This window comes from Lynx rufus, unplaced genomic scaffold (genome assembly GCF_022079265.1).
Source record: "Lynx rufus isolate CCGP_SWC_20201006 ecotype Redwood Valley unplaced genomic scaffold, mLynRuf1.p SCAF_54, whole genome shotgun sequence".
Taxonomy (NCBI): domain Eukaryota; kingdom Metazoa; phylum Chordata; class Mammalia; order Carnivora; family Felidae; genus Lynx; species Lynx rufus.
In genome coordinates, this window is record NW_025814872.1 from 317,818 (window position 1) to 328,764 (window position 10,947).

Genomic DNA, 10,947 nt, shown 5'->3' on the forward strand with positions numbered 1-10,947 from the left:
CCTCTTTTTTTCCCCTAATTTTAACGTTTATTTATTTATTATTTAAAAAAATTTTTTTTTTCAACATTTATTTATTTTTGGGACAGAGAGAGACAGAGCATGAACGGGGGAGGGGCAGAGAGAGAGGGAGACACAGAATCGGAAACAGGCTCCGGGCTCTGAGCCATCAGCCCAGAGCCCGACGCGGGGCTCGAACTCCCGGACCGCGAGATCGTGACCTGGCTGAAGTCGGACGCTTAACCGACTGCGCCACCCAGGCGCCCCTTAACGTTTATTTATTATTGAGAAACAGAGAGAGACAGAGCATGAGCATGGGAGGGACAGAGAGAAAGGGAGACGTAGAATCTGAAGCAGGCTCTGAGTCGTCAGCACAGAGCCGGACATGGGGCTTGAACTCATAAACCGCGAGATCGTGACCTGAGTCGAAGCTGGACACTTAACCAACTGAGCCACCCAGGTGCCTGTTTTCTTCTAATTTTAGAGAGAGTGTGTGTGCAATTGTTGGGGGAGGAGAAGCAGAGAGAGACAGAGAATCCTAAGCAGGCTCCACACTCGGCGCAGAGCCTGACGTGGGGCTTGACTCCATGACCCTGGGACCGTGAGTTGAGCCAAATTCAAGAGTCAGATGCCCAACTGACTAAGCCACCCAGGTGCTCCCAAATTCTTTTTTATTTTTTTTATTAAAAAAAAATTTTGTTTTTAATCTTTATTTTTGAGAGAGACAGAGACAGAATGTAAGTGGGTTGGGGCAGAGAGAGGGGGAGGCACAGAATCTGAAGCAGGCTCCAGGCTCTGAGCTGTCAGCACAGAGCCCAACACGGGGCTTGAACTCACAGACCGTGAGATCATGACCTGAGACAAAGTCGGTCACTCAACCAACTGAGCCACCCCAGGTGCCCCTAGGTATATTTTAAATGTATAGGTTTGTCCAATAGATTTCGTTACTGAAGTCTAGTCACATGGTTAATGATTCTGGGGCTGGAAGTCTGTTTCTCTAGTTTCTCAGTGCCCCCAGTTTCTTCTTTCTCTCCTACCCTTCCCAGTAAACACATTTGCTAGAACCACAACTGCCAGTAATCTTAGATTAATTTAAAACAGGACACTAACCCCAGCCTGGTTAACACTTTGTTCTTTGTGCCTCTTTGGTAACTGGCTTGTAAATATCTTCTCCAGGCTCTCTCTTCTCTCCAACAAAGTACTTAGTTGACTCAGTGCTCAGTACCTATGTCTTCTCTCAAAAATTCCTCACTAAAAAACATATGGATGCCTGGCTGGCCCATTCGGTAGACTCTTGATCTCAGGGTCGTGAGTTTGAGCCCCATGTTGGGCCTGGAGCTTGCTTAAACAAAATTTGTAAGGACATCCACATGTAAAAACCAAACAAACAAAAAATCCAGATATGGACCTCATACCCTTTATAGACATTAACTCAAAATAGATCATAGACCTCAACATAAAATGCAGAGCTAGACCACTTGTGGGAGGTAATGAGAAAACGTAGATGACCGTGGGTGTGGCAGTGATATTCCAGACACAACACCAAAGGTGTGCCCGATGAAAGAATTGGTAAGCTGGACTTCATTACAATGAAAAACGGAGAAAGTCCTGTCCAAGACAGCTGATAAAGGACTGTCGTCCAAAATATTTTGTAGCTCTTACAAGTCAACAATGAGAAACAATCTGCCCAAAAAACAAATCGATCGGAGGCCCTAACGGACACCTCGCTGAAGGCATCCCGCAGCTGGCAAGCAAGCACGTGAGAAGGTGCCCCGCGCCCTGTGCCTTCAGAGCCGTGCAGAGTCAAGCAACAATGAGATACCGCTACATGCCTGCGTGAAGGGCGGAAATCCAGAACAGCGACGCCACCGAGTGCTGACGAGGCGTGGAGCGCCAGGACCTCTGGTTCACAGCTGGCTGGTAGGGACAGGGTGGCACAGCCACTTGGGAGAATGGTGTGGAGAGTTTTCGCAAAGCTTGAGTGTACCCTCACCATCCGCAGTGGGTGCCACTGTCCCCAGCAGTGATGCTCCTTGGATTTACCTAGAGGAGTCCGACATTTATGACCCCACAAAACCTGCACGTGCATGTTTTTAGTGCAGCGTTATTCACAATTGCCGACACTCGGGCGCAACCAAGGTCCTTTGTAGATGAATGAAAAATACACTGTGGTCCCTCCAGATGATGGAATGCTATTCAGTGCTAAAGAGAGCCGGAATGTCAAGCCACAAAAATACATAGAGGATCCTTTTTTCTTTTTTAAGTTTATTTATTTTGGGAGAGGGAGAGAGAGACGGAAAGAGACCCAAAGCAGGCTCTGTGCTCTCAGCGAGCTCACAAACTGTGAGATCACGACCTGAGCTGAAATCAAGAGTCGGAGGCTTAAGTGACTGAGCCCCCCAAGGCGCTCCCATGGAGGACCCTTAAATGCACACTCCTAAGTGAGAGAAGCCAGCCTGAAACGGCTGCATGCCATACGATTCCAACTGTATGACTTTGTGGAGAAGACAAAACTGGAGACTGAAAAGATGAGTGGCTGATGGGTTGGGGAGGAGGGATGAACAGGGGAAGCAAAGAGAAATTTTAGGCCCGTGAAACTACTCTGTGAGACCAAAATGTTGGATATATATCATTATCTGTCCAAACCCGCAGAAGGCACAGCACCACGAGTGACCCCTGATGTTTACGGCCTCGGTGCTGATGACGTGTTGTGTGGGCTCATCGGTGGTAACAAATGTACCCTCTGGCAGGGGATGTTGAGGATGGGAGAGGCAGGCTGTGCATGAGTGGGGGCAGGGGACACACTCCTCTGTATCTTTGCTTCGAACCTAAAACTGGTCTAAGAAAAACCTCTATAGGTGCTACCTTCCAAACGCTGTAGACCCGATCTGACCACTTCACCTTCACGGCCAACACGTTGGCAAAGGCAACGACATTACGCACGTGGATGACTGTAGTGGCTTCCTGACTCCTCTCCCTGGACTCCACCCTTGCCCCTCTGTCATGGGTTTTCTTTTTTTTTTTTTTTTTTTTTTTAACATTTATTTATTTTTGAGACAGAGAGAGACAGAGCATGAACGGGGGAGGGGCAGAGAGAGAGGGAGACACAGAATCGGAAGCAGGCTCCAGGCTCTGAGCCGTCAGCCCAGAGCCCGACGTGGGACTCAAACTCACGGACCGCGAGATCGTGACCTGAGCTGAAGTCGGACACTCAACCGACTGAGCCACCCAGGCGCCCCTGTCATCGGTTTTCAACAGCATGGCTGGCGGCTGGTGTAATTGGGTCAATAGGTGGGTCTGATGTGTCCCTCCCCTTTAGAACTCTCCAGTAATTTCCATCGCAAAGTCAAAGCAAAGGCCCTACGGTGCACGTTCTCCGTCCCCATCCGTGCCCCCCTCCTTGCTTATGCTGCTCCCTCCACGCGGGCTCCCACGACTCTACCGGGGATGCTCTTCCTCTGGCAGCCACATGGTCTTGTCCCCCACTGCCCGCTGGCCTTTCCTTCCGTGTCACCTCAGGCCTTCCATGGTAACCTGACCCGAAAATTGAACACCCCTCCTGTCTGCCCCTTCTTTCTTGATTTATTTGCCTCACCATGATCACTGGTGTGATTTATAATGAGAAATACACATTTGGTCTTCAGCCCCATTCCTGGCACAGTCCCCCTAAAACCCTTGCAGTTTCTTAAGAGCAACAAAGGTGTCTTGATATTTCGAACACAGCCCTTTCAACCACACCTGGGTTTATATTGAAGTGGCCTCCAGGGAAGAGAGAGTGGCTGAAAGTTGGGTTGCTCACAAACTGCCAGCAATTTAATTAATCGTGCCCATGTAATGAAGCCACCATAAAAATGCCAAAGGATGGGATCGGAGAGGTTCCGGGAGAGCGGCGTACCCGGAAGGTGCACGGAGGCCCCACGTCCTGTCCCCACGCCTGGCCGACGCGTCTCCATTACATTACATTTTTCTGTAATGAAACAGTGATCGGGTAAGTAACATGTTCCTCTGAGTTCTGTGAGCCGCTCTAGCAAATTAACGAACTGGAGGAGGGGGTTGTGAGAAACGTCAGTCATTGATGACGCGTACATAGAGTTATTCATATATTTAACTTTTTTTAAGTTAACGTTTTTAAATTATTTATTTAACTTTATTTTATTTATTTTGAGAGAGAGAGAGAGAGAGAGCGCGCACGTGCAAGCAGGGGACGGGCAGAGAGAGAGGGAGAGGGAGAATCTCAAATCCCAAGCCGGCTTCTCACTGCCAGTGGGAAGCCCAGTGTGCGGCCCGATCCCACGAACCACAAGGTCATGACCTGAGCCAAGAGTCAGACGCTGGACCTCTGAACCACCCAGGCCCCCCCGTTATTCATACATTTAACAACTTAGTGACTATTAACTATAGTCGAGCCTCTCCTAAGACACTGATCACTAGGAAAGACGAGGCCTCTGCCCTCCTACAGCTTTTTCGTCTGGGAGCTACTCTTTAAACAAGAAAGTAAAAATGAACAAGGGAGCCTGAAAGACAGCAATACATGGTGAGGGTAACAACAATGATGCTGACGGTGCTTTCCTGCGCGGCCACTGCCCTCAGCACTCTGTGTGGACCGTCTCATCAGTCCTCACCGCGACCCCATGAGGTAGGCCCCGCCGACACCCCCATTTCACAGGGGAGGAAGCTGAGGCAGGGAACGGTTGCGGAACTCGTCCAGGGGATTTTAGCGAGCAAGGGGTTGCAGGACTTCCATCCACGGGTCTGGCTAGAGTGGAGCCGCCTCTCCGCCTCTCAGAGGAGGGGGCACTGCCCGCTAGGAGCATAGGGCCGGACCGTCTCAGCTCCAGCCTTGGCCTGACCTCCTTTGTTGAGAGACTGCACGACAAACGGATGGCCAGACCATACACGAGATAGGATTGTGACCCACAGCCTGTGGCCACCTGCCCAGAAGGCCTGCCTGCAAGCTCTAGTAGCCGTGCAGGAAGCCAGACGGTAACCCTGTAACAATCGCTCCCAAATGGCCAGGGCCTGACGAGTGACCACCAGCTCCCCTAATCTGTGTCCCTGACTCTAGTTTAGGACCGACAAGAGACAGGCAAATATGCTCCCGTAACCGCTAGGGTAAGACAGCGACTTGCAGTGAGCCTGCCTCAGCTCCCCTGGTCCCACAGGCTCCGGGCAGGGGGCACCTGCTTTCCTCGGTCTGCACTTTGAGATTTCGCACTGCTCTGCCTGCCTTTGTGTTTTGGCCACAGTGGCCGTGGTTTCTTCTCCTTTGCCTGGTCTTCGCTGGTTTCCACATCGTGTAATCTTGGGCAAGCCCGGTGCCTCAGATCTGCCTCCGCACAACAGGTCTGATGACCGTATTAGTGACTCCTTGTCATGAGGGAGGGCAGCGTCCCTGGCGGGGCTCCTGAAGCAGTGCTGGAGACTACGTGAACACCTGTGGGGACTAAGTACGTGAATGTATGTGGGGACTAAATACGTCCACGCATGTGGGGACCAAGTACGTCAACGCATGTGGAGACTAAGTACGTCAATGCATGCATACTTCTAATGGTGATCAGTGCACCGCTGGCGTGAATGGCGTTTCTACAGACGGGAAGGGGCTGGAGGAAAGACTGGCACTCTCCCTTCATGGCGCTCCACACAAGGCGCTCTGAGTTTTCTACAGACTGAAGGTTTGGGCAACCCTGCATCAAGCAAATATACTGGTGCCATTTTCCCAACAGCATTTGCTCACTTCGTGTCTCTGGGTCACATTTTGGTAATTATCCCAGTATTTCAAGACTTATCATGATTATTATATTCGTGATGGTGATGGGTGAGCAGTGATCTTTGACGTTCCCATTGTCATTGTTTTGGGGCGCCACGAATCACACCCTCATAAGAGGGAAAACTTAATAAATGTTGTGTGTGTTCCAACTGCTCCACTGGCCGGCTATTCCCCATCTCTCTCCCTCTCCGTGGGCCTCCCTGTTCCCAAAGACACAACAGTGGTGAGATTGGGCCCATTAATACCCCTACAGTGGCTCCAAGTGTTCAAGTGAGAGGAGGAGTCATATGTCTCTCCCTTTAAATCAGAAGAAACGAGAAGTGCTTAAGCTCAATGGGGAAGGCAGGTCGAAGGCCAGGATGGCCAGAAGCTAGGCCTGTGGTGCCAGACATCCCCGCTGTAAACGCAAAGGAGAAATTCGTGAAGGATGTTGGAAGTGCTACTCCAGAGCAAGGCCCTGACTCCCTTCAATGCTGTGAATGCTGAGAGAGGCGGGGAGGCGGCAGAAGACCAGTCTGAAGCTGGCAGAGGTGCTTCAGGAGGCTGAAGGAAAGAAGGCATCTCCATAACATCAGGTGCAAGGTGAGGCAGCAAGTGCTGATGGAGAAGCTGCAACAGGTTCTCCAGAGCTCGCTGAGATCACTTGTGAAGGTGGTTACACCAAACAACAGATTTCCAGTGTAGACGAAACAGCCTCCTACTGGAAGAAGATGCCACATAGGACTCTCATCGCCAGACAGGGCAAGTCAAGGCCTGGCTTCAAAGCTTCAGAGGACAGCCCAACTCCTGTTAGGGGCTAACGCAGCTGCTGACTTTAAGTGGAAGTCAGAGCTCAGTGACCACTCTGAAAATCCCAGGGCCCTTAAGAATGTTGCTCCATAAACAGAGCAGCAAAGCCTGGATGACAGCACATCTCTTTACAACGGGGTTACTGAATATTTTAAGCCCACTGTGGAGACCTACCACTCAGGGAAAAAAAATCCTTTAAAATATGACTGTTCCCTGACAATGTACCCGGTCACCCAAGAGCTCTGATGGGGATGCACAATGAGAGGAACGCTGTTTTCATGCCTGCAGACACAGCACGCATCCTGCCGCCCGTGGATCAAGGAGGAATTTCAACTTTCAAGTCTTAGCAATAAAGACATACATTTCGTAAGCATATAGCTGCCATAGACAGTGATTCCTCTGATGGATCTGGGCGAAGTCAGTTGAAAACCTTCTGGAAAAGACTCAGCATTCTAGATGCCACGAGGGACATTCGTGATTCATGGGAAGAGGTCAACATATCCACATCAACAGGAGTTTGGAAGAAGTTGATTACGACCCTCACGGGTGACGTTGAGGGGTTCAAGACTTCGGTGGAGGACATAACTGCAGATGTGGTGGAAACAGCAAGAGAAGCTCAATTAGAAGTGGCGCCTGAAGAAGAGATTACATTGCTTTGCTCTCATGACAAAACTTTAATGGATGAGGACTCACTCCTGAAGGATGAGCAAAGAAAGCGGTTTCCTCAGATGGAACTGACTCCTGGAGAAGACGCTGTGAATACTGTAGAAATGACAACAAAGGATTTAGAACCTCACGCGAACTTAGTAAAGCAGCGGGATTTGAAAGAATGGACTCCCATTTCGGAAGAAGTCTACTGTGGGTAAAATGGTATGAAACCTGCTACAGAGAAACTGACAGGAAGAGTCAACTGTTGTGGAAAACTTCCCTGTTGTCATCTTGAAGAGATTGGCACAGCCACCCCGTCTCCAGCAACCACCACCCTGACCAGTCAGCAGCCACCAACATGGAGGCAAGACCCTCCGTCAGCAGAAGGGTTATGACTCGCTATAAGTTCAGCTGATGGTTAACATTTGTTAGCAACAAAGCATTTTTAATTTTTTTAATGTTTATTATTTTTGAGAGAGAGAGAGAGAGAGAGAGAGAGACAGAGCACGGCTAGGGGAGGGGTAGAGAGAGAGGGAGAGACAGTATCCAAAGCAGGCTCCAGGCTCCGAGCTGTCAGCACGGAGCCCGATGTGGGGCTTGAACTCACGAACCGCGAGATCATGACCTGAGCCAAAGTCAGATGCTTAACCGACTGAGCCACCCAGGTGCCCCAGCAATAAAGTATTTTTAAATTAAGGTATGTACATTGGTTTTTTAGACATAATGCACACCTGATAGGCTAGAGTCTATCATAAGCACAACTTTTTCATATCCACCAGGACCCCCATGGCCATGGCCATGACCTGCCCGATCTTGCTGCTAGGAGTAGGCATGTGTGTTAGGATGCTGTGTGACCCTTCTGCCGAGCCCGAATGGGCTTTGGGCTCATGTCAACACATCACCCACACAAGGCAGCTAGGCACCATTTAAAAAGCTGCTTCTGGGGGCACCTGGGTGGCTCGGTCAGTTAAGCATCCGACTTTGGCTCAGGTCATGATCTCATGGTCCGTGGGTTCAAGCCCCGCGTCGGGCTCTGTGCTGACAGCTCAGAGCCTGGAGCCTGTTTCAGATTCTGTGTCTCCCTCTCTCTGTGACCCTCCCCCATTCATGCTCTGTCTCTCTCTGTCTCAAATATAAATAAACGTTAAAAAAATAAATAAATAAAAAGCTGCTTCTGGTGTCCACCACACAGTTTTGTACAAGAAAAATAAAGTGGTTTAAAGCTTCTTAAAAAAAAATAATAAAAAAATACAAAAATAAAAAGCTGCCCCTGATCCCAATAGAAACTGTATGACTGACAAGAGACATGTGTGTGTACACAACTGGAAGTGTCCACGATGAGCTAGCTGTGGCCATTTCCACCCCTTCGTAAGTTTGCAACCCACTGTTGGGTGAGTGGTAGGCCTGTGGCCATGAAAAGGTCCAGAGGACACACCTAGGCTCTCACAATGACGCCTCTCTTCGGGGGTCATCAACAGCTGCATGGCCTGGCTTGTGTTGGGGCAGTGTGAGGTTTTGGAGTAGTGTTGCTCTACAGCTACACTGGTGGGACTCTGAAAAATGTCAGTGAGGGAAAATGCCCTTAGTGAGCAGGTATGTGAGTAATAAGCAGGATGAAACAGAATAATACACTTTTTGTGGAAAGAGATCTGGCTAGGTGTGATGTACACAGACTCCTGGATAGTAGCAAATGCCTCACCTCCATGGTCAGGGGACTGGAAGGAGCAGAATCAGGTAGGGAGGAGCTAGGGATATCCAGGAAGGAGGCATGTGTATGCATAGATGTATAGGGGTGGGCACAAAGCACTTGGGTCTTTGAATCAGATATAAATGTCCCCAAGAGAGCCCCCTGTACACATGGTCCTTAATGGCCAAGAGGACAATGTGGCTTATTGGGCAGATGTCAGCCAGCCTCTGTTTTTCCTTTCCCAGTGTTTATGCAGGGGCCTATGGACAGGTGGCAGAAGACAGAGGGCACTTGGGAGTCTCATATTATGGTATGCCTTTCACCAAGAGTGACTGAACTACACACGCTGCTCAACGTCCATCGCTTCAGCAGCGTAGACCGACACCAAGTCCTTAGTAGTGTTTCATTCCTATGGAAGCAAATCAGACAAGTGGTTGCAAGAGGATTTCATCCCCAGTGGAATGGACACTGATGGAGCCTAACTAGTATGTGTGTGTGTGTGCACTGAGTTGTAAGATGTACCCCTTTAGGTGTGCAGTGTGTTCACCTTTGGCAAATGCAGAACTCATTTAAAAACCACCACCACAATCAATACTAAAACACTGCCATCACTCCTTAAAATTCCATGCTGAGTTTGTCGGTCAACCTGATGGAAGTAAACAGCAACCAGCTTTCCTTCTCTATGGGTTAGTCCTGCTCATTGTAGAACTTCGCAGGAATGAAATCATAAACATGTGCTCTGTCACATCTGCACTCTTTTGTGCAGTATGTTCTGAAAAACTCATCCATTTTATTGATATCTTTTAAATTTTCATTCCTCTAATAATTATAGATGTTGAGCATTTTTCATGTCTTCATTGTTATTTATATATCTTCTTTGAGAAATGTCTGTTCAAATTGTTTTGCTCATATGGGGGGGTTGTTATTATTTGTAAAAGTCCTTATTTGTTCTATATATAATCCTTTATCAGACATGCACACATACACACAGACTTTTCTTAGTCTTGGCTTGCTGTTTCCATTATCAATTCTGTCTTTTGAAGAGCATACGTCTTTAGTTTTATGCAGTCCAAGAATCTTTTTTGGTTATTGTTTGTGCTTTTTGTTCCTCACTAAGAAATCTTTGTCTAATCCAAAGTTGTAAAGATTTTTAAAAATGTTTTCTTTTTTTCATTCTGATAACTTTCTTTTTTTAATTGTATTTATTTATATATTTTTAAAATTTACATCCAAATTAGTTAGCATATAGTGAAACAATGATTTCAGGAGTAGATTCCTTAATGCCCCTTGCCCATTTAGCCCACCCCCCCTCCCACAACCCCTCCAGCAACCCTTAGTTTGTTCTCCATATTTATGAGTCTCCTCTGTTTTGTCCCCCTCCCTGTTTTTATATTATTTTTGTTTCCCTTCCCTTATGTTCATCTGTTTTGTTTCTTAAAGTCCTCATATGAGTGAACTCATATGATTTTTGTCTTTCTCTGACTAATTTCACTTAGCATAATACCCTCCAGTTCCATCCACATAGTTGCAAATGGCAAGATTTCATTCTTTTTGATTGCCAAGTAATACTCCACTGTATACATCTATATCTATATATCTATATCTATATCTATATATCACATCTTCTTTATCCATTCATCCATCGATGGACATTTGGGCTCTTTCCATACTTTGGCTATTGTTGACAGTGCTGCTATAAACATTAGGGTGCACGTGTCCCTTCGAAACAGCACACCTGTATCCCGTGGATAAATGCCTAGTAGTGCAATTGTTGGGTCGTAGGGTAGTTCTATTTTTAGTTTTTTGAGGAACCTCCATACTGTTTTCCACAGTGGCTGCACCAGCTTGCATTCCCAAAAATATTTTCTTTTAGATGCCTTATGGTTTTGACTTTTGCTATTAGGTCTTAGATCCACTTCATGTGAATTATTGTGTATGATGTGAGGTAAAGGTCTAGGTTCTTTTTTTTCTTCCAAAAAGGTATCTGGTTGTTCCAGTAACATTTGTTGAAGCTATTATCTTTTCCTCCATTTCCTCCTTTTTGTCACTTTGTTAAAAG

General features: G+C 47.6%; 1 long non-coding RNA gene across 4 annotated transcripts; it reads left to right on the plus strand.

Moving 5' to 3' along the window:
* The first annotated feature begins 3,170 nt into the window (after positions 1 to 3,170).
* On the plus strand, positions 3,171 to 9,732 carry LOC124527783 (uncharacterized). 4 transcript variants are annotated; one of them, XR_006965980.1, is made up of 3 exons: positions 3,171 to 3,985; positions 4,457 to 4,633; positions 9,134 to 9,732. It is a non-coding gene; the product is annotated as an uncharacterized LOC124527783 (long non-coding RNA). The 4 variants fall into 4 exon arrangements; XR_006965981.1 differs by lacking the exon at positions 9,134 to 9,732 and having other exon boundaries at positions 3,171 to 3,288; positions 3,721 to 3,985; positions 4,457 to 6,087; XR_006965977.1 differs by lacking the exon at positions 4,457 to 4,633.
* The last annotated feature ends 1,215 nt before the right edge of the window (positions 9,733 to 10,947 follow it).